Raw genomic sequence first — 25549 nt, 5'->3', positions numbered from 1 at the left:
ACAGTCTAAGTTACTCTTGGTTTCTCCTCTTCTATGTTCTATACCTGTTTTTATTTTTTGTTTACTGCCTAAATACCTACCCCCTTTTCTGCTTCTATCACTGTCCTTCCCCTTTCCATCTTAGTGTAATGGTGCTATCACTGAGCTGTACCTTTCCAGCCTGGTAGTAAGCACTAAGCACTTGCTGTTCCTTCTGGGCTAACATAGATCCTGTCTGCTGCACAGATCTGCTCTCTCTGCCAGGTCCCTCCATCCCCTTTACATTCCTTAACAATTCTGCATTATACACTGCTAGAGCCAGTACCATCCCCTTTACGTTCCTTAACAATTCTGCATTATACACTCCTAGAGCCAGTACCATCCCCTTTACGTTCCTTAACAATTCTGCATTATATACTGCTAGAGCCAGTACCATCCCCGTTACGTTCCTTAACAATTCGGCATTATACACTGCTAGAGCCAGTACCATCCCCTTTATGTTCCTTAACAATTATGTATTATACACTGCTAGAGCCAGTACCACCCCCTTTACATTCCTTAACAATTCTGCATTATACACTGCTAGAGCCAGTACCATCCTCTTTACATTCCTTAACAATTCTGCATTATACACTGCTAGAGCCAGTACCATCCCCTTTACATTCCTTAACAATTCTGCATTATACACTGCTAGAGCCAGTACCACCCCCTTTACATTCCTTAACAATTCTGCATTATACAATGCTAGAGCCAGTACCACCCCCTTTACATTCCTTAACAATTCTGCATTATACACTGCTAGAGCCAGTACCACCCCCTTTACATTCCTTAACAATTCTGCATTATACACTGCTAGAGCCAGTACCATCCTCTTTACATTCCTTAACAATTCTGCATTATACACTGCTAGAGCCAGTACCATCCCCTTTACATTCCTTAACAATTTTGCATTATACACTGCTAGAGCCAGTACCATCCCCTTTACATTCCTTAACAATTCTGCATTATACACTGCTAGAGCCAGTACCACCCCCTTTACATTCCTTAACAATTCTGCATTATACAATGCTAGAGCCAGTACCACCCCCTTTACATTCCTTAACAATTCTGCATTATACACTGCTAGAGCCGGTACCACCCCCTTTACATTCCTTAACAATTCTGCATTATACACTGCTAGAGCCGGTACCACCCCCTTTACATTCCTTAACAATTCTGCATTATACACTGCTAGAGCCAGTACCATCCCCTTTACATTCCTTAACAATTTTGCATTATACACTGCTAGAGCCAGTACCACCCCCTTTACATTCCTTAACAATTCTGCATTATACACTGCTAGAGCCAGTACCATCCCCTTTACATTCCTTAACAATTTTGCATTATACACTGCTAGAACCAGTACCATCCTCTTTACATTCCTTAACAATTCTGCATTATACAATGCTAGAGCCAGTACCATCCCCTTTACGTTCCTTAACAATTCTGCATTATACACTGCTAGAGCCAGTACCACCCCCTTTACATTCCTTAACAATTCTGCATTATACACTGCTAGAGCCAGTACCATCCCCTTTACATTCCTTAACAATTTTGCATTATACAATGCTAGAGCCAGTACCATCCCCTTTACGTTCCTTAACAATTCTGCATTATACACTGCTAGAGCCAGTACCATCCCCTTTACATTCCTTAACAATTCTGCATTATACACTGCTAGAACCAGTACCATCCCCTTTACATTCCTTAACAATTCTGCATTATACACTGCTAGAGCCAGTACCATCCCCATTACATTCCTTAACAATTCTGCATTATACACTGCTAGAGCCAGTACCATCCCCTTTACATTCCTTAACAATTTTGCATTATACAATGCTAGAGCCAGTACCATCCCCTTTACGTTCCTTAACAATTCTGCATTATACACTGCTAGAGCCAGTACCACCCCCTTTACATTCCTTAACAATTCTGCATTATACACTGCTAGAGCCAGTACCATCCCCTTTACATTCCTTAACAATTTTGCATTATACAATGCTAGAGCCAGTACCATCCCCTTTACGTTCCTTAACAATTCTGCATTATACACTGCTAGAGCCAGTACCATCCCCTTTACATTCCTTAACAATTCTGCATTATACACTGCTAGAGCCAGTACCATCCCCTTTACATTCCTTAACAATTCTGCATTATACACTGCTAGAACCAGTACCATCCCCTTTACATTCCTTAACAATTCTGCATTATACACTGCTAGAACCAGTACCATCCCCATTACATTCCTTAACAATTTTGCATTATACACTGCTAGAACCAGTACCATCCCCTTTACATTCCTTAACAATTCTGCATTATACACTGCTAGAACCAGTACCATCCCCTTTACATTCCTTAACAATTCTGCATTATACACTGCTAGAGCCAGTAATTATATTTTGTAGTCGTTTATTTTCTCTCCATCCTGGCTGTTGATGCATGTAACACTTCTCAGAAGCCTACCTCTGAGCTCCTCTCTTGTCTCCTTCACTGGCATTGTTTACTACCACATCAGGTGTCTCCTTTGACAGATCTTTGGTGTGTACACACACCACAACATGCATCAATCCCTTTCCATCACATCATTTTGGTCACCTTCTCCCAAAATTTACTCAGCTTAAGCCCCAAAAAATGTCTTCACTGAAATCTGGTCTCTCCTTTCTCACCTGTTTAGACTCCTGATTCATTTTGCAATCGAGACTCCAGATACCAAAATCTTGTCTTTCCCATATTGGCACTGTTTTGCTTTGTTGCATACCAGTGCCACTATCCTTCCTGGCTGTAGCATGTCTACCTTCAGTTCAACCATTCTGTCCCTTCCTAACTGCTTGTGTTGGTTACCTCACATTCTGGTTGTTCAAGTAAGCTCATATTTTCCATAGGTATCTATTGGGCATTCAGTCCCAGAGACTGTTAATGATCTTCTCAAAAATTCAAAACTGCTCCAAAGCAATGTCTGGTCAAATTACTTGCTCAAGGTCACAGAGAAGAAAAAGCCAGGCTCACAGACTCAAACCCTGTACCACAGGAAGTATCTCATTAGCAACTCATAGCCTTAATCCCCTGCGCCAACACCATCTCTCCTGTGCCCTACTCATAAGACTTGTCCCTGTTCTCTCTTTTGCCCTCTGCCTCTCCCATCTGGCTCTGAGTACTTCACTGAATACTTCTATCCTGCTTACTTTACAGTGCTGGTTACTGCGTTTTCTATCTCCCTTTATCATTTGTCACTAATTTCCCACTTGCTTAGACTCCTGAATCTCTTTGTGAAGTCTCTAATCAACAAAATTCCCTTTTAGACTATTGGCTGTCCTTCCTTTACTTCATACACATACTACACTACTACCCTTATTGACTGTGCTTTTGTTAGTTGTCACATGACTTTTATTCCCCACCCGATCACTCTGGACCTCTATACCATAAATGCCCCATTTGGGCCTATACTTGTTCTCAAGCCAGTGCTTCCCCTTTGACTGTACAACCTACTTTGAAGGTTTTGTACTGCACATGTTGGTTCCATTATATCAATGAGTAGGGCTGAGTACCCACTTTTGACACACCCTGGTGGCTAAATAGATGCCACCAGTTTATCCCATTTCCTCAGCAGTGTTACACTCTTAATCTGTTAGCCAGATTCTCATATCCTCAGGTAAAGTATGAAGTGCTTGCCCTCTTATCATAGGCATATAGGCAAGTACTAGGCTAGCTGCCCTTGCAGGCCATTTTAAGCCTAGCCAACCAAAGGACTTTTTAAGATTTTAAAGGTAATATCTTGACATCTACTCATCTACCTATGGAACTAAGACCTTATTTCTGCAATGACATCACCACCACTGTGTTCTGCCTTTCTTCTGCATACTTTGTTTTTTTACCTGTGATCTTCAAGATTACGTATGAAACATTCAAATGAACTAGTTTATATTTATAATTGCAATTCATAGGTTCATAGGTGTGTACTAGGCTAATGGCCTTGGAGCCTTTACAAGCCTAGCCCATAGGATTACCCTGGCATCGTGCCATCCGACCTTAGTTCCCAGTGCCTCTGTTGAGTAGAGCCACTGGAGTGAACCCCAGGGTGAATTTTCTATTTCCCATCTATTCATCAAGATTTCTCTTGAAGAGGGCCAGTGAGGTGCTCTATTTGACATGTATGGGAAGTCTGGCAAACACAGTAAAATAGAGATCCAGTCCACCAATGGAGACAAATCTTTTTCATACCACAAAGATAAGCACATTCGTCTTGTAGCAAGACTTCATCAGATGAAGTCTTGCTACAAGACGAAAGTGCTGATCTTTGTGGTATTAAAAAGATTTGTCTCCATTGGTGGCCTGGATCTCTATTTTACTGTGTTTGCCAAGTTTCTACTTTTTAACTGTATGTATGGGAAGTCTATTCCATAGCATGGGCAGTGTCTGGGTTATGAACTTCTCCCTCCAGCATGTTCTGTTGATTGTGATAATGAGGTTGAGGTCTCTGGAATGCGTGGTGCAGAGGGATTGGGATTTCTTTAGATGTAGCATTTCTAACAGAGCTGGGTCAGACATGGCTTTGTAAGTCAAGCAGAGATTGCCTCTAAGTAGGTGATATGAGACAGAAAATAGTTGAAGTTTTTTAAGTCTGTCCATATAGGACAAATGTTTAAGGCTTAGGATCCTCTTTGTGAGGTACATTTGCTGCCTCTACAGTTGTTGCAGGTGTCCAGTGAGGTACATGCCAAATGGGGCATTGTACTCAATGATTGGTCTAATGAGGGAAGAGCAGAGGGAGACAATGACCTCTTTCTTCCTGGATGCAAAATCCTTAGTAATGAGATGTGCCACATAGAAGAACTTTCTGACTATAGTGGCAATGTGATGGTCAAAAGAGAGGTTGCTGTCAACCTGTGCTCCCAGATCTCTTATAACACCTTCTGTGTTCAGTGGACTACCATCGATGTGCTAATTCATGGGAACCGGGTTTTTCCCAAAGGAGATGACGACACATTTTTTGGCATTGAGCTTAAGCCCATGGTTCTGACATCAGTCGTTGGTCTCAGTGAGGCCTTTCTGAAGGATGTCAACATCACTTGGGGAATTAATAATAGCTCCCAACTTGCAATTGTCTGTGAACTTTGTCAGCCAGAGTCCCTTCGTGTTGGCCTGGTACTTCAGAGAAGTAGATACCAAACAGGAGAGGACCCAGGACCAAACTCTGTGTGACTCCACTCGTGACTGGTTGGCAGTCTTACTTGGAGACAGCTACTTTCACACTGTGGGCTCTATCTGTGAGCCAGTTTGCAACCCACCTAGTGATATAGGGGTTGATGCTTAGCTTAGTGAGTTTTTCTCTGATTCCTGAGTGGGGAATGGTATCAAAGGCCTTGGACAGATCAAGGTAGGCTGCATGAACCACCTTGCCTTCATCCTCAGCTCTGGTGACTGACACAAAGAAGTCAACCAGGTTGAGCAGGCATGATCTACCCTTCACAAAACCAAACTATGTGGGATCCAGAGTTTGGAGATTCCCTATATCCTTGCTTATTAGGTCCCTGATGATGCATTCCATAATTTTGGATATCAGACTCATCAGGCTAATAGGGAGATAGTTCCCAGGGTCTGTAATCACTCCTCCTTTGTGGAGAGAGATGACTGTACCAGTGTGCCATTTGGTAGGGACAAAGCCTGAGGTGAGGCTGTGATTGAACAGGACACATAGGTGAGGTCCCAGTTTACTCTGTAGTGCATGTGGAACACAGCCAGGGATATTGTCAGGTCCCATAGAAGCTGTATTCCTGGTCTTGGAGAATGCTGTTTTAACCTGTGCAGCAGTAATACTGAGTGCCTGGCAATCTACTGGTATTGTGATTGGTAATTTTGGGGGTGGGGTAAAGTTGGCACTGAATCTGTCAGCCAATATATTGGCAATATCTGTTGGCTTGGTATAGGAGGTACTATTGTGCAGTAGCTCAGAACAAATCCGGGTATTGCCATGGAGATTCTTTACATAACTATAGAAGGCCTTGTGGCTGTCTTTACTATCTGCTGCAATTCTGTTTTCATAGCTACCTTTAGAGGATTAGATGAGGGGTCTCAACCTTTTTGCTGAGGCTGATAAGGGAGTTTTTCCAGTCTTGGGACTTCACCTTATTCCACATCAGTTTTCTCATTCTCTTGTACAGTTTGTTTATGGCAGGAAACCACCAGATTGGCTTCCTTTTTTTGGAGGAGAGCGTCTTGATTCTGTTGGGTATGGTGAGAGCCATGCATTTGTGTACATGTTCATACAGTGCATTGGTGTATGATTCAGCAGTCATGCAATTATTCTCCATTTACATGGGTGCCGTGAAGTTAGCCACGTCTGTTTTTAGGAGCCCAAAGTTAGCTTTGGAGAAGTTTTTCATTGTGGTTACCTTTGCAGTTGGGTGGGAGGGATGTGGATTTCAAGGTGATTAGTTTGTCATCTGATCTAAACAGGGAGGAGTTGACTATTGGTGTAGAGCAATGGTCACCCATGTCAGTAATGACCAGGTCAAGTATGTTGCTACCTCTAGTGGGATAAGAACGAGCTGGTCCAGGGCATTGGATTTAATGAATTCCAAGAAACGTTGGGTAAGTGTATTGGTACATGAGTAGTTTTCCCAGTTAAAGGAGGGGTAGTTGAAGTTGGCCAGTATGGGAGTGTTAGGTTGGATCCTAATAATCTCCAGGGTGCTTAGGAATGTGGAGTGTGAGTCTTGGGACATGGTTGGGGACCTATAGCAGGCAACGACCTGAATCACAGTCTTACCTAATGTTAGCTGCATCTGAAGTATCTCTGATGCAGTATGTAGGGCTACCAGTCTGTAGGTGTGCGAATTCTTTATGAATATGAAACACCACCGACTTTGGAGCTTTGGTCCAAGTCTGGGGCTGAAAGGTGTGGAATGAGTTATAGCCTAGTAGTGCAGGGCTGCTTTCTGCTGCTTTGAACCAGGCCTCTGTTACAGCACAAATGTCGATGTTCTCCATTTTAAGGAGTGCTTCGAGCGAGTGCATTTTAAGAGTTAGACTTCTGGCGTTGAGCAGCATGACCCTCAGATTGCATTTGTTTGTAGCTGTTACAGTGGTAATTTGGTCTTCAGAACACTGCCTAAAAAAGGCACTATAGGGGTGGTAAGAGCCTTGGCCAGTATCCAGAAGCCCAGGGGTGACAGATGCAGGCCATCTCTGGAAAAAAAATCGATGTCTGTCAATCATGTCATCCCAGACAGACAGATACTGGATCCCCTTAGAATGACACCAGAAACTTAGACAATTGTTGAAATCAACCATTTTCTGCTTGCACTGTGGTATCATGCTGAGTGATGGTAGGATGCGGCTCAGGGCTAGGGTCATACCTGCCTGTGCTACATAATCCGAGAGCTCCTCCATGTCTCTTTTCATGTAACCCAGGGAGGGACATCTCAGGTTATTCACACCCACACGTACAGTGACAGAGTCATATCTGTACCTGTTGTAGAGGGACCTGGAGTGTGGGCCTTATGTGGCAGATCCTGGCACCTGACAAGCAGCTGACTGTTACTTTCTCCTTATTCAACCTAGTGAGTGGGACATCAGTGTGCCTCACTATTGAGTCACCTATGACTAGTGTGTTAGGCATGCTGTTTTGCCTTAGGGGATTTGGTTGAGTGGCACACTGTTTAGCAGGAGTTATGTGTCTCGTGATTAGTGTTGTGTTGTGGTTGAGTGGGTTTATGCCTTGGAGGTCTCTGCTGTTTGGGTAGATTTTTATTGAGACCCACCACAAAGGTGGGTGTGTGGTTTGTGTTTTTATGTGAAGGCAGTGCTGGTGTGTGTTCTGGAAGCTATGTGTTCCGTGTGGTGTGGTGCAAGTGTTGACCTTCTCCCCATGACCAGCTATTCCAGTCTTGGCTGGAGAGTGCATGGCTTCCAATTTGGATATATAACTGCATCTCTCACGAGTCTGAGTGAAGGGAAGTAAGAGGAGAGGGTTGTCAGTGTACATGAGAGGGGGAGGGTGGCCTAATGGTTAAGGTGTTTGCCTTACAAACACAAGGTACAGGGTTTGAGTCTCACAAGGGATAATTGGCTAGGCTTAAAATGGCTCGCAAGGGCAGTTAGCTTAGTACTACTCTATGAACCTATGAACCTATGAGGCAGTTGCTGCATCGCCTCAGGATGTACAAGTTCACCAGGTTAGTAGGAGAAAGCACAAGGAACTGACCTTTAAACATGCCTGGAGGGGTTGGCATTAATAATAAGCACTGGAGCTGTTTCCTTCTAGAACATTTCGTGCTGGTACAACTTTTGTGTGCTACAAGAAGTCTGGTAAAGTGCTAGACTAAAAACCTGGTAAAAGTGCAGGAGAGGTGAGAACTAGCATATCTAAGGGAAAAATTGAAAAGCAGACTTTGGCACTGCTCAGAAGCTTACAGACAGTCCTGGATACAGCAACTCTGAATCTGGACTAGACTATTTAGAGGAAAGGTTGGAAACAAGTGCAAACATGGGTTTGTAAACCAGAAAGTTGAAAGAGATGGAAAAACTGCCCATACAGCCAATAAACTACAATTTCTGGGCCATAAACCACTCCTCGTGTGGTAGATAGGCTACCTAGTGCATACCACTCCCACTATAGAAAGGTTTCAGGGGCTCAGAAGCTTACAAACAGTCCTGGATACAGCAAATCTATATCTGGACTAGACTAGTTACATGAAAGGCAGGAAACAAGTACAACTCTGGGCTTTTATACCAGAAAGTTGAAAGAGATGGAAAAACTGCCATATCAGCCAATAAACTACAATTTCTGAGAAAGAAACCACTCCTCTTGTGGTAGATAGGCTACCTAGTGCTTACCACTCCCAATGATAAGCTAGAAGGCTTCCTTCCAACACAGAAAGGCTTGGGGGCTCAGAAGTTAACAAACAGTCCTGGATACAGCAAATCTGTATCAGGACTATTCTAGTTACAGAAAAGACAGGAAACAAGTTTAGAATTTTTTTTACAGAAAAGCAGCTAAAACAGCACTAAAAACAATTCAAGTGCAGTGCAAGCACTTGAGTGTGTAGCAATATTAAGGCAAATAGAGCTTAAATAAATGCAATTCATTCAAACTGTATTCTGAACTGAATTCAATTACTGTTTTATTCAACTCTGAACAGTTAAAAAGTGCCAAAAAATATGTATCAGTTGAGAAGTACACTCAGTCAGAACACAAGGAGATTCCAGTAAAGTTTTTTTTGTAAAGTGGAAAAGGAGAAAGGAAGAACAGAAGATAATTCAAGTTTAAGAAGCTAAGTGGGTTGGCCTTCTCAAATGTTCTCTCACTATTAGGTAAAATGAGCTAATGACGATAGACTGGGAGGAATGACCCATTTCAAATTTACAGTAGGGGTGGGCAACTACAAAGCCACCAAGTATAAGAACAAGACACCAATAGCGAGGGGAAGTGGGAAACTATTACAGCTACTAGCTACACTATTTTAGGCAGAAAACATTACAGAAATGTTTATCACTGCTGAAAAACAATAGTGAGCCACTAAATGAAAATTTTAAACAGACAAAGGAACAAGGAGACTCTAGAGAATGCTTTTAACTGCAAGCAAATCAGTTATATGATACACTCCTTGGAAGGAAATCAGAACAAACAAACAGATGTTTAACAAATGGAGAAAATTTCCAGTTAATACCTTACACACAGTGCTCTGTGTTCTCTAGCAGCAGAAGATAGCTGCCAGAAACACCGGAAATTCAACAAACAAAACAACCAGACCTGGATAACAGCAGACTTCTATCCAGACTATGCTACCTGACTAGAACACAGAAACCTCACAAAAAATGCACGGAAAATCACATATAAAGCACTCACAAACAGAAAATACAAGTCCTAGTATGAAAAAGCAGTTTACAGTTAAGTAATTCAGTAAAAATGCAATTAAGTAATGAAACACTATCTAGCAATGAAAAATACAGTTAAAACACTATAAAACAGTATACAAATGCAGGGAAACAGTAAAAAAAGGTTTATAACAGTGCAAAAATGCAGGAGATTAGCTGTATAGCACAATTATAAGCATTAAGAAAGGCACTTTGATTAAATAAATGTAAGAAATAACTTATTCTGCTCTTAGAGTCCTAGGAAATTTCTGCTTGGTCCCAGTGATGAATCACCACTCCACAGCCTGGCAAAAGCAAGCACAGCCTCTGCAGACACAGGGTTTAAATACCAGAAAAGATTATCTAGAAGCTTGAATTACTACCCAGTCCTGCAAGCTCCTGCTGTTTCAACCAATCACACATGCTAGAGAAGGTCAGGCAACCCTGTTAGTCACAATAACAGAGAAGACAAGACACTATCAGTAGAAGATGACTGCCAGAAACAAAGAAAACCCAACAACAAAACAATCAGGCCTGGATAATAGCAGGCCTCTATCTAGACAATTCCATCTGACTAGAACACAGAAGCCTCACAATAAATGCACAGAAAAGCACAGATAGAACACCCACAAACAGAAAATACAATTCTCAATGTAAAAAAGCAGTTTACCATTTAATAATTCAGTAAAAATACAATTACATTCATGAACACTATTACAGCTACTAGCTACACTATTGCAAGCAGAAAACATTACAGAAATGTTTATCACAGCAGAAAAACAGCAGTGAGCCACTAAATGACAGATAAAAGAGCAAGGAGACTCTAGAGAATACCTTTAACTGCAAACAAGTCAGTTATATGATACACTCCTTGGCGGGAAATCAGAACAAACAGATGCTTAACAAATGGAGAAAATGTCCAGTTAGTACTTTACACACACTGCTCTGTGTTCTCTATCAGTAGAAGATGGCCGCCAGAAACATAGGAAACTTAACAAACAAAACAACCAGGCCAGAACACAGAAACCTCACAATAAATGCACAGAAAAGCATAGATAGAGCACTCACAAACAGACTATACAATTCTCAGTATGGAAAAGCAGTTTACAGTTTAGTAATTCAGTAAAATGCAATTACAGTAATGAACACTATCACAGCAACTAGCTACACAATCTTAGGCAGAAAGCACTACAGAAATGTTTACCACAGCTGAAAAACATCAGTGAATCACTAAATGAAAGTTTTAAATGGCTAAAGTAACAATGAGACTCTAGAAAATGCTTTTAACTGCAATCAAATCAGTTATATGATATACTCCTTGGCAGGAAATCAGAGCAAACAAGCAGATGTTTAACAAATGGAGAAAATTTCCACTTAATACCTTACACACAGTGCTCTGTGTTCTCTATCAGCAGAAGATCACCACCAGATACACAGGAAACTCAACAAACAAAACAACCAGGCCTGGATAACACCAGGCCTCTATCTAGACTATGCTATCTGACTAGAACACAGAAACGTCACAAAAAATGCACAGAAAAGCACAGACAGAGCACACTCAAACAGAAAATACAACTCTTGGTATGAAAAAGCAGTTTACAGTAAAGTAATTCAGTAAAAATGTAATTACAGTAATGAAACACTATCTAGCAATGAAAATTACAGTTAAACAGTATAAAACAGTACACAAATGCAGTGAAACAGTAAAAGAGCTTTCTAACAGTGCAAAATATAGTGGATTATCTGTATAGCACAATTATAAGCGTCAAAAAGTGTAATTCAATAAAATAAATGTAAGAAATAACTTATTCTGCTCATGGAGTCTTATGAAATTTCTGCTTTGTCCAAGTGATGGATCACCACTTCACAGCCTGGCAAAAACAAGCAGAGCACCCTGCAGACACAGGGTTTAAATACCAGAAAAGATGAAAGAATCTAGAAGCTTGAATTACTATCCAGTCCTGCTAGCCCCTGCTCTTTCAACTAATCACTCATGCTAGAGAAGGTCAGGCAACCCTGTTACTTTCAATAATTGAGAAGACAAGACACTATCAGCAGAAGATGGCTGCCAGAAACACAGGAAACTCAGCAAACAAAACAACCAGGCTTGAATAACAGCAGGCCTCTGTCCAGAATATGCTAACTGACTAGAACACATAAACCTCATAATAAATGCACAGAAAGACACAGAGTACTCACCAAAAGAAAATACAACTCTCAGTATGTAAAAGCAGTTTACAGTTTAGTAATTCAGTAAAAATGCAGTTACACTAATGAACACTATTACAGCTAGTAGCTACACTATTTTAGGCAGAAAACACTACAGAAATTTTTATCACAGCAGAAAAACAGCAGTGAGCCACTAAATGAAAGTTTTAAACAGATAAAGGAGCAAGGAGAGGCTAGAGAATTCTTTTAACTGCAAACAAATCAGTTATATGATACACTCCTTAATAGGAAATCTGAACAAACAGATAGGTACATAGGTGTGTACTAGGCTAACGGTCCCAGAGCCTATATAAGCCTAGCCCAAGAATATCCCCTGGCATCATGCCGATCACAGTTAGTTCCCAGTGCCCCTGTGAAGCTAGGCCACTGAAGTGATCTCCAGGGTGAACTTCCTATTGCCCACCCACTCATCAAGATTTTTCTTAAAGAGGGCCAGTGAAGTGATCTGCTTGACATGAATGGGAAGTTTGTTCCAGAGTATGGGAAGTCTCTGGGTTAGGAACCTGTCCCTCCAGCATGTTCTGTTTATTGTGGTTATGAGGTTAAGGTCCCTGGAGCGTGTGACACAGAGTGACTGGGATTTCTTTAGGTGTAACATATCTAGCAGCTCTGGGTCGGACATGGCTTTGTAGGTCAAGCAGAGATCGCCTCTAAATAGGTGATAAGAGACAGTATAGCTGGAGTTTTTTGAGTCTGTCCATATAGGGCATGTGTCTAAGGTCTAAGATCCTTTTAGTGAGGTATTTTTGTGGCCTTTCCAGTTGTTCTAAGTGTCTAGTGAGGTACAGACCAAATAGGGCATTGTATTCTATAATATGATGAGGGGCGAGTAGAGAGGGATTATGACCTCTTTCTTCCTGTATAAGAAACTTTTTGTAATGAGATGTGCCACATAGAAGAACTTTCTGACTACAGTAGCAAAGTGGTTATCAAAGGAGAGGTTGCTGTCAACCTGTGTCCCCAGATCTCTTACCACACCTTTGGTGTTTAGTGGACTACCACCTATGTGGTAGTTCATGAGCACTGAATTTTTCCCAAAGGGAATGACAATGCACTTTTTGGCAGTGAGCTTAAGGCTATGGTTCTGGCACCAGTCACTGGTGTCAGTGAGGCCTTTTTGTAGAATGTCTACATCAGTTGGAGAATCAGTAATGGCTCCCAGTTTGCAATCATCTGCGAACTTGGTCAGCCAGATTCCCTTTGTGTTGGCTTGATCTTCAGAGAAGTAGATGCCAAACACGAGAGGACCTAGAACTGATCCCTGTGGGACACCACTTGTAACTGGTCAGTAGACAGATTTGGAGTCCGTTACTTTCACAGTGTGGATTCTATCAGTGAGCCAGTTGGCAACCCATCTTATTACATAGGGGTTTATGCCTAGTTTAGTGAGTCTATCTATGATTCTTGAGTGAGGGATGGTGTTGAAGGCCATGGCAAGATCTAGGTAGGCTGTGCAAACTACCTTGCGCTCATCCACAGCTCTGGTGACAGTCTTGAAGAAGTCTATCAGGTTGAGCAGGCATGATCTACCTTTCACAAACCCATAATGCATGGAGTCCAAAGTTTAGAGATTCCCTATGTCCTTATTTATAAGCTCCATGATGATGTGCTCCATAGCCTTACATATCAGACTTGTCAGGCTAATGGGGCGGTAGCTCCCAGGGTCTGTAGTTGCTCTCCCTTTGTGGAGTAGGATGACCATAGCAGTGCACCATTTGGTAGGAACAAAGCCTGAAATGAGACTGTGATGGAACAAGATACTGAGGTGTGGTTCCAGTTCACTTTGTAATTCATGTAGATTACAGTCAGGGATATCATCAGGTCCCATGGAAGCTGTATTCTTGGCTTTGGACAGTGCGTTTTTTACATGTGTAGCCATGATAATAGGGACTTGGCATTTTTCAGGTGTTGTGATAGGCCTTTTGGAGGGTGAAAAGGGGGTATAGTTCTTACTGAACCTGTCAGCCAATATGTTGGCAATATCAGTTGGTTCTGTATATGTATTGCCATTGTGCTGTAACTCAGAGGAGATCTCAGTATTGCCATGTAGATTCTTGACATAACTATAGAATGCCTTGTGGTTGTCTTTAGAATCTGCAGCAATTTTGTTTTCATAGCTAGCTTTAGAGGATTTGATGATGGATCTCAGTTTTTTGCTGAGGCTAACAAAGGAGTTTTTCCAGTCTTGGGACTTCACCCTTTTCTGCAACAGTTTTTTTCCTTCTGTTGTAGAGTTTGTTTATGGTGGGGACCACCAGATTGGCTTCCTTTTTTGGAGGAGACCATCTTGGTTCTGTTTGGTATGACCCATTCCATGCACTTACAAATCATGCCCCACTGCTCATACAGTGCATTGGTGTATGATTCAGCAGTCATGCACCTATTTTCCATTTGCATGGGTGTCGTGAAGTTAGCCACCTCTGTTTTTAGAAGCCCAAAATTGGCTTTCGAGAAGTTTTTTTATGGTAGTTTCCTTTAGGGGGTGAGGGTGGGATGTGGATATCCATGGTGATTAGCTTGTGGTCAGATCTGACCAGGGAGGAGTTGATTACTGGTGTAGAGCAATGGTCACCCATGTTAGTAATGACCAGGTCAAGGATGTTTCTACCCCTAGTGGGGGTAAGAATGAGTTGATCCAGGGCACTAGAATTATTGAATTCCAGAAAACATTGAGCAAGTGTGTTTGTACGAGTCATTTTCCCAGTTAATGGAGGGGTAGTTAAAATCTCCCAGTATAAGGGCATTGGGTTGTACCTTAATATTTTCCAGTGTGTTTAGGAATGTCAAGTGGGAGTCTTGGGACATGGTGGGGGATCTATAGCAGGTTACAACCTGGATTGCAGTTTTACCCAGTGTTAGTTGTACCTGAAGTACCTCTGATGTGATATGTTGGGCTAATAGTCTGGAGGTGTGCATATCTTTTATAAATATGGAGACACCACTGCCTTTAGTGCTTCAGTCCAGGTTTAGGAGCCGAAAGGTGTGGTATGAATTATGAGCCTTGAACCAGGTTTCTGTCACTGCACAGATATCAATGTTCTCCATACTGAGGAGAGCTTCGAGTGCGTGCATCTTGAGGTTAAGACTTCTGGCATTAAGCAGCATTACCCTTAGTTTCTTCTTCCTTGTGCTGTCTATGGGGGTGGATTTGACTTTTGAGCCTTGCCTAAAAAAGGCACTATGGGGGTGGCAAGAGCCTTTGCCAATATCCGAAAGCCCAGTGGTGACAGGTGCAAGCCGTCCCTAGCGAAGCAATGTGGCTTGTCGAGCATGTCATCCCAGGCTGACAGACACTGGATCCCCTTTGAATGACACCAAAATTTTAGCCAATTGTTAAAATCGATCATTTTGTCTTTGTACCGTGGCATCATTCTAGGTGAGGGTAAGATGCTGCTCAAGGTCAGGGTCATACCAGCCTGGGCTACATGATCAGAGAGCTCCTCTATGTCTCTTTTCATGTGGTCCAGGGAGGTACGTCTCAGGTCATTCACACCAGCATGTACAATGACTGAGTCATATTTGTATTTGCTTTGGAGTGACCTGAGTGCTTGCGTTATGTGGTGGATCCTAGCACCCGACAGGCAGCTCACCGTGACCTTCTCTTTATTCAGCCTGGTGAGCAGGATGTCAGTGGTAGGCAACTAGAAAGACAGTGGTGTTTAACCAAACAACAGTAACCAGGTGGAAGGGTGGAAAAACATTTCTATCTGATACAGCGTTGTCTCCTCCTTAACCCAAATAAGACTAAACTACTGCTATTCACTCCCACACATAAAGCTAACACACTCCATTTCTCTATCGTATCTAAAAATAGCACAGTCATATCTCCTGACACAACAACCAAACTTTTAGGGGTTACTATCGACCATAACCTAAACTATGACACTCATATTAATTCCACTATTAAATCCATTAACAAAAAAATTGGCTCCCTCTACAAAATTAAGCCTTTCCTTACTCCTATAGCCAGAACTACCATTGCCCACACCCACCTCATTTCTACTCTCTTGTATGCATCACCTTTATACACTAACCTATCCAAAACCAACCTGAATAAATTATCTACCGCCTATAATAGTATAGCCCGTTTTGCTACCAGCTCCCTTTTTAGAACTCACCACTGCTTCAACCTAAAACAACTTGGTTGGCTTGAATTGCACAATCAACTCTTATCTCAGCAACTTATTATAACACAAAAAATCCTTTACTTTCCTGAAAAAACACCAATCCTTACCAAACTTATCAGTCCCTATAAAAATCTTTCTAACCTGCGCTCATCTCACAAACTTTTAGTATCCACACATAAATCCAATAATAAAGCAGGAGACTCACTTTTCTCCTATGTAGTAGGGAAATGCTGGAACCAACTCCCAACAGACCTCACTACAATCTCCTCTTCCTCACTCTTCAAAAAGAAGCTAAAACTTTATCTCACAAACCATTGGCTCTGTCCATGCAGCAACCCTGACTACAAATCTCCCTTCCTGCATATTACTAGATTACTCTTCCTAAATTATTTCACATTGTGCTATTCTGATTCTATATGCCACATAACCTGCAAATTTGAACTACTTCTCCCAGCTTCATTACATCTCCTTCCTACATTATTCTTAGCAAACCTCTCTGTATCCCCCCCCCCTTTTCTTTCTGTCTCATTGTACCATCACTAATCCCCTCTCTACTCCTTGTATTAACAAAAAAAAAAAAAAACTTACTGTTGTGGATTTAATGGGATGAGATTTTTTATTGTGAATGTAACTGTTGTTGTGTTCTAATTATTTTATCTGTTATTGTTAACATAACCAAACAATTTTGGATTTTCTTCATGATCACAAGTGCCCTCTAACTTTGATTTGTATTAAATTGTTTGTCATTTTTTGGAGCTTTTCTCCCCGGGCCTCTACTGAAAATGGACTTATATCCAGATAGACTAGCCCGGTCAACAAATGTTAAATAAAATAAAAATAAATAAAAGAGCTGTGGTGTCTTTTCAAGTTCTGATATGTAGTTAAAAGCATAATACAAGTAAAACACTGTGTAAAAAAACAAATCATAGTATACAACATAGAAAAAGGGAATAAAGTAATACACAATACAACAAATAAAAAGCAAACTAACCTTTTCCTCACAGCAAAGTGTAGCAGAGTATGGGAGAGCCTTTCCAGTAAAGCTCTGAAATGTTTTATTTTACCCTTTAAATAGAAGATGTTTAACAAATGCAGAAATGTCCAGTTAGTACCTTACACACAGTGCTCTGTGTTCTCTATCAGCAGAAGATGGCTGCCAGAAAGACAGGAAACTCAACAAAAAAAAAAAAAACAACCAGGCCTAGATAACAGCAGGCCTCTATCCAGACTATGCTACCTGACTAGAACACAGAAACTGCACAAAAAATGCACAGAAAAGCAGAGATAGAGCACCCGCAAACAGAAAATACAACTATCAGGATAAAAAAGCAGTTTACAGTTAAGTAATTCAGTAAAATGCAATTACAGTAATGAAACACTATCTAGCAATGAAAAATAAAGTTAAAAACAGTATAAAACAGTACACAAATGCAGTGAAACAGTAAAAAAGCTTTATAACAGTGCAAAATGTAGTAGTTTAAATGTACAGCACAATTATAAGCATTAAGAAGTGCAATTCAATGAAATAAATGCAAGAAATAACTTATTCTGCTCTTGGAGACTTAGTTAATTTCTACTTTTCTCCAGTGATACATCACTACTCCACAGCCTGCCCAAAACAAGCAGAGCCCCCTGCAGAAACAGGATTTAAATACCAGAAAAGATGAAAGACTCTAGAAGCTCGATTTACTACCCAGTCCTGCTAGCCCCTGCTCTTTCAACCAATCCCTCATGCTAGAGAAGGTCAGGCAACCCTGTTACTCTCAATAACAGAGAAGAGAAGACATCATCAGCAGAAGATGGTTGCCAGAAACACAGGAAACTCAACAACAATAAAAGCAAGCCTGGATAACAGCAGGCTTCTAGCCAGACTATGCTACCTGACTAGAACACAGAAGCCTCACAAACAATGCACAGAAAAGCAGAGGTAGAGCACTCACAAACCGAAAATACAACTCTCAGTATGAAAAAGCAGTTTACAGTTAAGTAATTCAGTAAAAATGCAATTACAGTAATGAAACACTATTTAGCAATGAAAAATACACTTAAAGCAGGATACAACAGTACACAAATGCAGGAAAACAATAAAAAAGCTTTCTAACAGTGCACAATGTAGTAGATTATCTGTATAGCACAATTATAAGTGTTAAGAAGACCAATTCAATGAAGTAAATGTAAGAAATAACTTATTCTGCTCATGGAGTCTTATTGAATTTCTGCTTTGTCCAAGTGATGAATCACCACTCCACATCTTGGCAAAAACAAGCACAGCCCCTGCAGACAAAGGGTTTAAATACCAGAAAAGATGAAAGAATCAAGAAGCTTGAATTACTACCAAGTGTTGCTAGCCCCTGCTCTTTCAACCAATCACTCATGCTAGAGAAGGTCAGGCAACCATGTTACTCTCAATAACAGAGAAGACAAGGCACTATCAGCAGAAGATGGCTGCCAGAAACACAGGAAATTCAACAACAAAACAACCAGGCCTGAATAACACCAGGCCTCTGTCCGGAATATGCTACCTGACCAGAACACAGAAACTTCATAATAAATGCACAGGAAAGCACAGAGCACTCACAAACAGAAAATATAACTCTCAGTATGAAAAAGCAGTTTACAGTTTAGTAATTCAATAAAAATGTAATTACACTAATGTGCACTAGTACAGCTACTAGGTACACTATTTTAGGCAGAAAAACACTACAGAAATGTTTACCACAGCAGAAAAACAGCATTGAGATACTAACTGAAAGTTTTAAACAGATAAAGGAGCAAGGAGACTCTAGAGAATACTTTTATCTGCAAACAAATCAGTTATATGACACAATCCTTGGCTGAAAATCAGAAAAAATAAGCATATGTTTAACAAATGGAGGAAATTTCCAGTTAATACCTTACACACAGTGCTCTGTGTTCTCTATCAGCAGAAGATGGCTACCAGAAACACAGGAAACTCAACATACAAAACAACCAGGCCTGACTAACAGCAGGCCTCTGTCCAGAATATGCTACCTGACTAGAACACAGAAACCTCATAATAAATGCATAGAAAAGCACAAATAGGGCACTCTACAACTCTCAGTATGAAAAAGCAGTTTACAGTTAAGTAATTCAGTAAAAATGCAATTACAGTAATGAAACACTATCAATGAAAAATACAGTTAAAACAGTATAAAACAGTACACAAATGCAGTGAAACAGTAAAAAAGGGTTTATAACAATGCAAAATGTAGTAGATTAGCTGTATAGCACAATTACAAGTGTTAAGAAGTGCAATTCAATTAAAAAATGTAAGCAATAACACTTCTTCTACTCTTGGAGTCTTAGGGAATTTCTGCTTTGTCCCAGTGATGCATCACCACTCCACAGCCTGGCAAAAACAAGCACAGCCCCCTGCAGACACAGGGCTTAAATACCAGAAAAGATGAAAGATTCTAGAAGGTCAAAGTACTACCCTTTCCTGCTAGCCCTGGCACTTTCAACCAAACACTCGTACTAGAGAAGGTCAGGCAACCCTGTTACTCTCAATATCAGAGATGACAAGACACTATCAGCAAATTATGGCTGCCAGAAACACAGGAAATTTAACAACAAAACAACCAGGCTTGGATAACAGCAGGCCTCTACCTAGACTATGCTACCTGACTAGAACACAGAAACCTGACAATAAATGCACATAAAAGCACAGATAGAGCACTCGCAAACAGAAAATATAACTCTCATTATGAAAAAGCAGTTTACAGTTTAGTAATTCAGTAGAAATGCAAGACAGTAATGAACACTATTAAGCTACTGGCTGCACTATTATAGGCAGAAAACATTACAGAAATGTTTATCACAGCTGAAAAACAGCAGTGAGCCACTAAATAAATGTTTTAAACAAATAAAGGAGCAAGGAGACTCTAGAGAATGTTTTTAACTGCAACCAGATCAGTTATATGATACACTCCTTGGCAGGAAATCGGAACAAACAAACAGATGTTTAAGAAATGGAGAAAATGTCCAATTAATACCTTACACACAGTGCTCTGTGTTCTCTATCAGCAGAATATGGCTGCCAGAAACACAGGAAACTCAACAAACAAAACAACCAGGCCTAGATAACAGCAGGCCTCTATCCAGACTATGCTACCTGACTAGAACACAGAAACCTCTCAAAAATGCACAGAAAAGCACAGATAGAGCACTCACAAACGGAAAATATAATTCTCTGTATGAAAAAGCAGTTTACAGTTAAGTAATTCAGTAAAAATGCAATTACAGTAATGAAACACTATCTAGCAATGAAACATACAGTTAAAACAATATAAAACAGTATACAAATGCAGTGAAACAGTAAAAAAAGTTTTATAACAGTGCAAAGTGTAGTACAGGAGTCTGCAACCTGTGGCTTTGGAGCCGCATGTGGCTCTTCTACCCCTCTGCAGTGGCTCCCTGTAGCTTTGAAAAATAATGGCCACTCTGCTGCATGACACACACACACACACACACACACACACACACACACACTGAGAGTGATCAAGTGACAAATTTTAAATATTGCTCTTATGAGCTTAGAAACTTGCTAGACTAACATTGTTTCTGTTACCATGCATTCCACACAAATTGAGAGCAAATGAGTGATCCCTGGCACAAGAAGCATCTCCTGAAAGGTTTCCATACCTCTCAAACTCTTACCACAAGAAATCTGGATAGAGCCCAAATAAAGGGGAACTAGGAACAAAAACATGGATGGATTTTAAATGTTGCTCTTATAAACTTAGAAATTTGCTCGAATAACATGTTTTCTGTTAACATGCATTTTCCATACACACACACACACACACACACACACACACACACACACACCTCTCAGCTATACAGATTTGTGCAGACTGTCCTGATTTTTGCCTCATATTTTTGGTCTGTTTCTCAAAATTATGGTTTTCTGGCAAATCTTTGGCAAATCATTGAGGACTGAAGTCAGAAAATATAGAAAGACATTTGAGTTTCAGACTTTATACACTTCAGAAAATTCATGCCTGTTATTCTATCAACTTTTTAAGTGTATTTATTATTATTATTATTATTATTATTATTATTATTATTATTAATTTACATTTGTTGACCGGGAAAATCCAACTGGACACAGGTCCTTTTTCAGAGGAGGCCCGGGGAGAAAAGCTCCACAATACAAACAACAATTAAAAACAACAATTAATTACAAGTTACAAGAAGTATAGGTAGATTTTGTTTAACAATAGTAGTAAACAGTTATAGCTCAAAATGAAATTTAGTATTTAGTTAAATGGTACAGCACTTACATCATTGGTGCCATAAAGACTAGAAAGTATTTTAATAGCTGAGCTAGTAGCTATTTGCCTTGAATAACAGTGGCTAAGATTACAGCTGAGATATAGGTTTACAAGCAATGTATTTGGCTGCAATCCAAGGTAGTTAGAGGGGTGGAAGAAAGGGATTAGAGAGGTTGGGGTAGAGAGTTTGTAAGAATATTTAAAAAGTGTCATATTTTTGGGCCTTTTTCCCCCCATTGTTTATGGCTTTGTGTGGATTTCTTGATCTAAGAGGTTGAGAGGTAGTCTCTCTCACACACACACACACACACACACACACACACACACACACACACACATACACACACACACACACACACAGAAAGATCAAATGATTCCAATAAAAATCCCAACAAAGGAACAAAAACAGGAATGGATTTTAAATATTGCTCTTATAAACTTAGTTCTAGTATACATATATATATATATATATATATATATATATATATATATATACTGTGTTATCTTCATTTTATGGGAAAAATACATTTTGTGGCTCCAGCTGAATTTCATTTGGTGGGAGAGGGGCCAAAATGGCTCTTTTGATAGTGAAGGCTGCAGACCCCTGGTGTAGTAGGATAGCTGTATAGCACAATTATAAGCGTTAAGAAATGCAATTCAATGAAATAAATGTAAGAAATAACTTATTCTGCTCTTGGAGTCTTAGGGAATTTCTGCTTTGTCCCACTGATGAATCATCACTCCACAGCCTGGCAAAAACAATATCAGACATTTTTGTTTATGTACATACTGCCTTAACCTTGAATAGATAAATTAAAAAACACATACATTGATCCTGGTCAGTTTTATTTTGATTATACTGTCTTTCAAATGCCTGAATAAAATTGTCAAACTGATCCCACTCTTTGTACTGAAGAAATAATTTGACACTGACTTTGACTACCACCGCCTGTATTTCATTTCATTAATTAACCACCTTTTATGTAGGACTGGCATCACTTATTTATACCAGTACTTATTTTCTTTTTTCATTTTCACTCTGACATTTCTATTCCTCCTGTGTAGATTCATGTTGTCTCATTTCCCTGTTGTTTCAGTTTCAAGGAGTTTGTCTCCAACTCCTCTTCCTTTCGCTTGTGCTGCATTTTGAGGTCATTGAGATGGACTGAGCTGCTTTGCTGCATGCTCTGCACTCACAGCTATCAGTGTGTTTCCAGTTTCATTGGGATACAGCTAAACTGCATCTAATGTGTCTGTTATGTCTTCTTTGGTCATCTTAGCTGGTGAGCATTCTGCTTTGCACTCTTTCTCAGCTATGATACTGTCTTTTTTTATACTCCACAAAGCTCATTTTACTTGTTTCCTTACTATTTGACTAAAAATAAAAATAATTGCTGTGCACTATATACTGCAGAAAGATGAAGAAAGTAGACAAGAGTATAAGGAAATGAGGTGCATGGCAAAGAGAGAGGTGGCGAAGGCTAAGAATAAGGCAGATGAAGAGTTGTATAAAAGGTTGGACACTAAGGAGGGAGAAAAGGACCTGTACCGATTGGCTAGACAGACAGACAGAGCTAGTAAAGATGTGCAGCAGGTAAGGGTGATAAAGGATAATGAGGGAAACATACAAGCGAGGAGAGTGTGTTGATCAGATGGAAAGAGTACTTTGAGGGGCTGATGAATGAAGAGAATGAGAGGGAGAGAAGGTTGGATGATGTGGGGATAGTGAATCATGAAGTGCAGTGAATTAGCAAAGAGGAAGTAAAGATAGCTATGAAGAGGATGAAGAACGGAAAGGCTGTTGGTCCAGATGACATACCTGTGGAAGCATGGAGGCATTTAGGTGAACTGGCAGTGGAGTTTTTAACTAGATTGTTTAATGAAATCCTGGAAAATGAGAGGATGCCTGAGGAATGGAGAAAAAGTGTTTTGGTACCGATTTTGAAGAATAAGGGTGATGTGCAGAGCTGTAGTAACTACAGAGGGATTAAACTGATCAGTCACAGCATGAAGTTATGGGAAAGAGTAGTGGAAGCTAGGTTAAGAAGGGAGGTGATGATTAGTGATCAGCAGTATGGTTTCATGCCAGGAAAGAGCACTACAGATGCGATGTTTGGTCTGAGAGTGTTGATGGAGAAGTACAGAGAAGATCAGAAGGAGTTGCATTGTGTCTTTGTGGATTTAGAGAAAGCATATGACAGGGTGCCTAGAGAGGAGTTGTGGTATTGTATGAGGAAGTCGGGAGTATCAGAGAAGTATGTAAGAGTGGTACATGATATGTACGAGGGTAGTGTGACAGCGGTGAGGTCTGCGGTGGGAGTGATGGATGTGTTTAAGGTGGAGGTGAGATTACATCAAGGATCAGCTCTGTGCCCTTTCTTATTTGCAGTGGTGATGGACAGGTTGACAGATGAGATCAGACAGGAGTCACCGTGGAGTATGATATTTACAGATGACATTGTGATCTGTAGTGAGAGTAGGGAACAGGTGGAGGAGAACCTGGAGAGGTGGAGATATGCTCTAGAGAGAAGAGGAATGAAAGTCAGCAGGACTAAGACAGAATATATGTGTGTGAATGAGAGGGAGGATAGAGGAATGGTGAGGATGCAGGGAGTAGAGGTGGCAAAGTGGATGAGTTTAAATACTTGGGATCAACAGTTCAGAGTAATGGTGAGTGTGGAAGAGAGGTGAAGAAGAGAGTACAGGCAGGATGGAGTGGGTGGAGAAGAGTGTTAGGAGTGATTTGTGATAGACGAGTACCAGTAAGACTGAAAGGGAAGGTCTACAAGAGGGTAGTGAGACCAGCTATGTTATATGGGTTGGAGACAGTGGCATTGACAAAAAGGCAGGAGTCAGAGATTGACGTGACAGAGTTGAAGATGTTAAGATTTGCACTGGGTGTGACGAGGATGGACAGGATTAGGAATAAGTATATTAGAGGGTCAGCCCAAGTTGGAAGGTTTGGAGACAAAGCCAGAGAGGCAAGATAACGTTGGTTTGGACATGTGCTGAGCAGGGATGCAGAGTATATTGGGAAAAAGATGCCAAGGATGAAGCTGCCAGGTAATAGGAAAAGAGGAAGGCCTAAGATAAGGTTTATGGATGTGGTGAGAGAGGACATGCAGGTGGTTGGTGTGACAGAGCAAGATGCAGAGGACAGGAAGAAATGGAAACAGTTGATCTGCTGTGGCGACCCTAACGGGAGCAGCCAAAAGAAGAAGAAGACTATATACTGCAGAATAGTTACCTTGTGACTACAAGGGTATATGCACTTTTTCTCTGTCTGGTAAGAAAACTGTAAAACGTAAACCAAACCGAACACAGCAAGAAACAAGCAAGCTCCTGTGTAAAACAAGTCAATTTAATTTTAAGCGCTTTTCGTGCTCTCAATGAGTGCACTTCTTCAGAAACAGTGAGAACATATACAATTAAGGTTTAAATAAACCTAACAATTAATGTGTTCAATCAACTTTTAACTTAATTAAAAACCCACCTTACTTTCCTTAAAGTCACAGAGGACCAAATAATACATAATAGACTCCTACCTAATAGTGCAAGTTAGTAATATAATAAATAAATCCTGTAACTTCAACCTAAAATGTTAAAGTCAAGATAAATATATCATCAAATTACAAATACTAGGTTAATACCCCATACCAAAAATGTAAGTATGTATACACATATTATAAGTACTTAATATCATACACAAATGCATGAACCCATATGTACAAGTAAGTATAGTGGTACCTATGTCCATCTAAATATGTTAATGCAACCTATAGTTAGTAAGACTCCATAAAACTCTTTAAAAACTAAACATATAATTGTATAACCATATATAAATTTCATAAAAACTTTTACAAAAAATATATGTATGTATAATCAAATATAATAATAAAAATAATAATAAAAGTAATATTTAATCAGCTATATAAATAATAACAATAGTAATTTATGAATAGGGCCATCAGCGTTTAAGGCTTTTGAGTTTCAAAATGCTACTAATTGAACAAGCTTCATTCAAAC

General features: G+C 40.2%; 1 protein-coding gene across 1 annotated transcript in view; it reads left to right on the top strand.

Moving 5' to 3' along the window:
* The window catches only part of LOC122789085 (L-threonine ammonia-lyase-like), a 796205-nt gene that overhangs the window by 267808 nt on the left and 502848 nt on the right, over positions 1-25549 (top strand). The window lies entirely within an intron of this gene.

Source organism: Protopterus annectens, chromosome 14.part0, assembly GCF_019279795.1.
Source record: "Protopterus annectens isolate FY-2018-M chromosome 14.part0, PAN1.0, whole genome shotgun sequence".
Taxonomy (NCBI): domain Eukaryota; kingdom Metazoa; phylum Chordata; order Ceratodontiformes; family Protopteridae; genus Protopterus; species Protopterus annectens.
The sequence above is the reverse complement of the archived record's forward strand: the minus strand, read 5'-3'. Positions and strand labels throughout refer to the sequence as shown.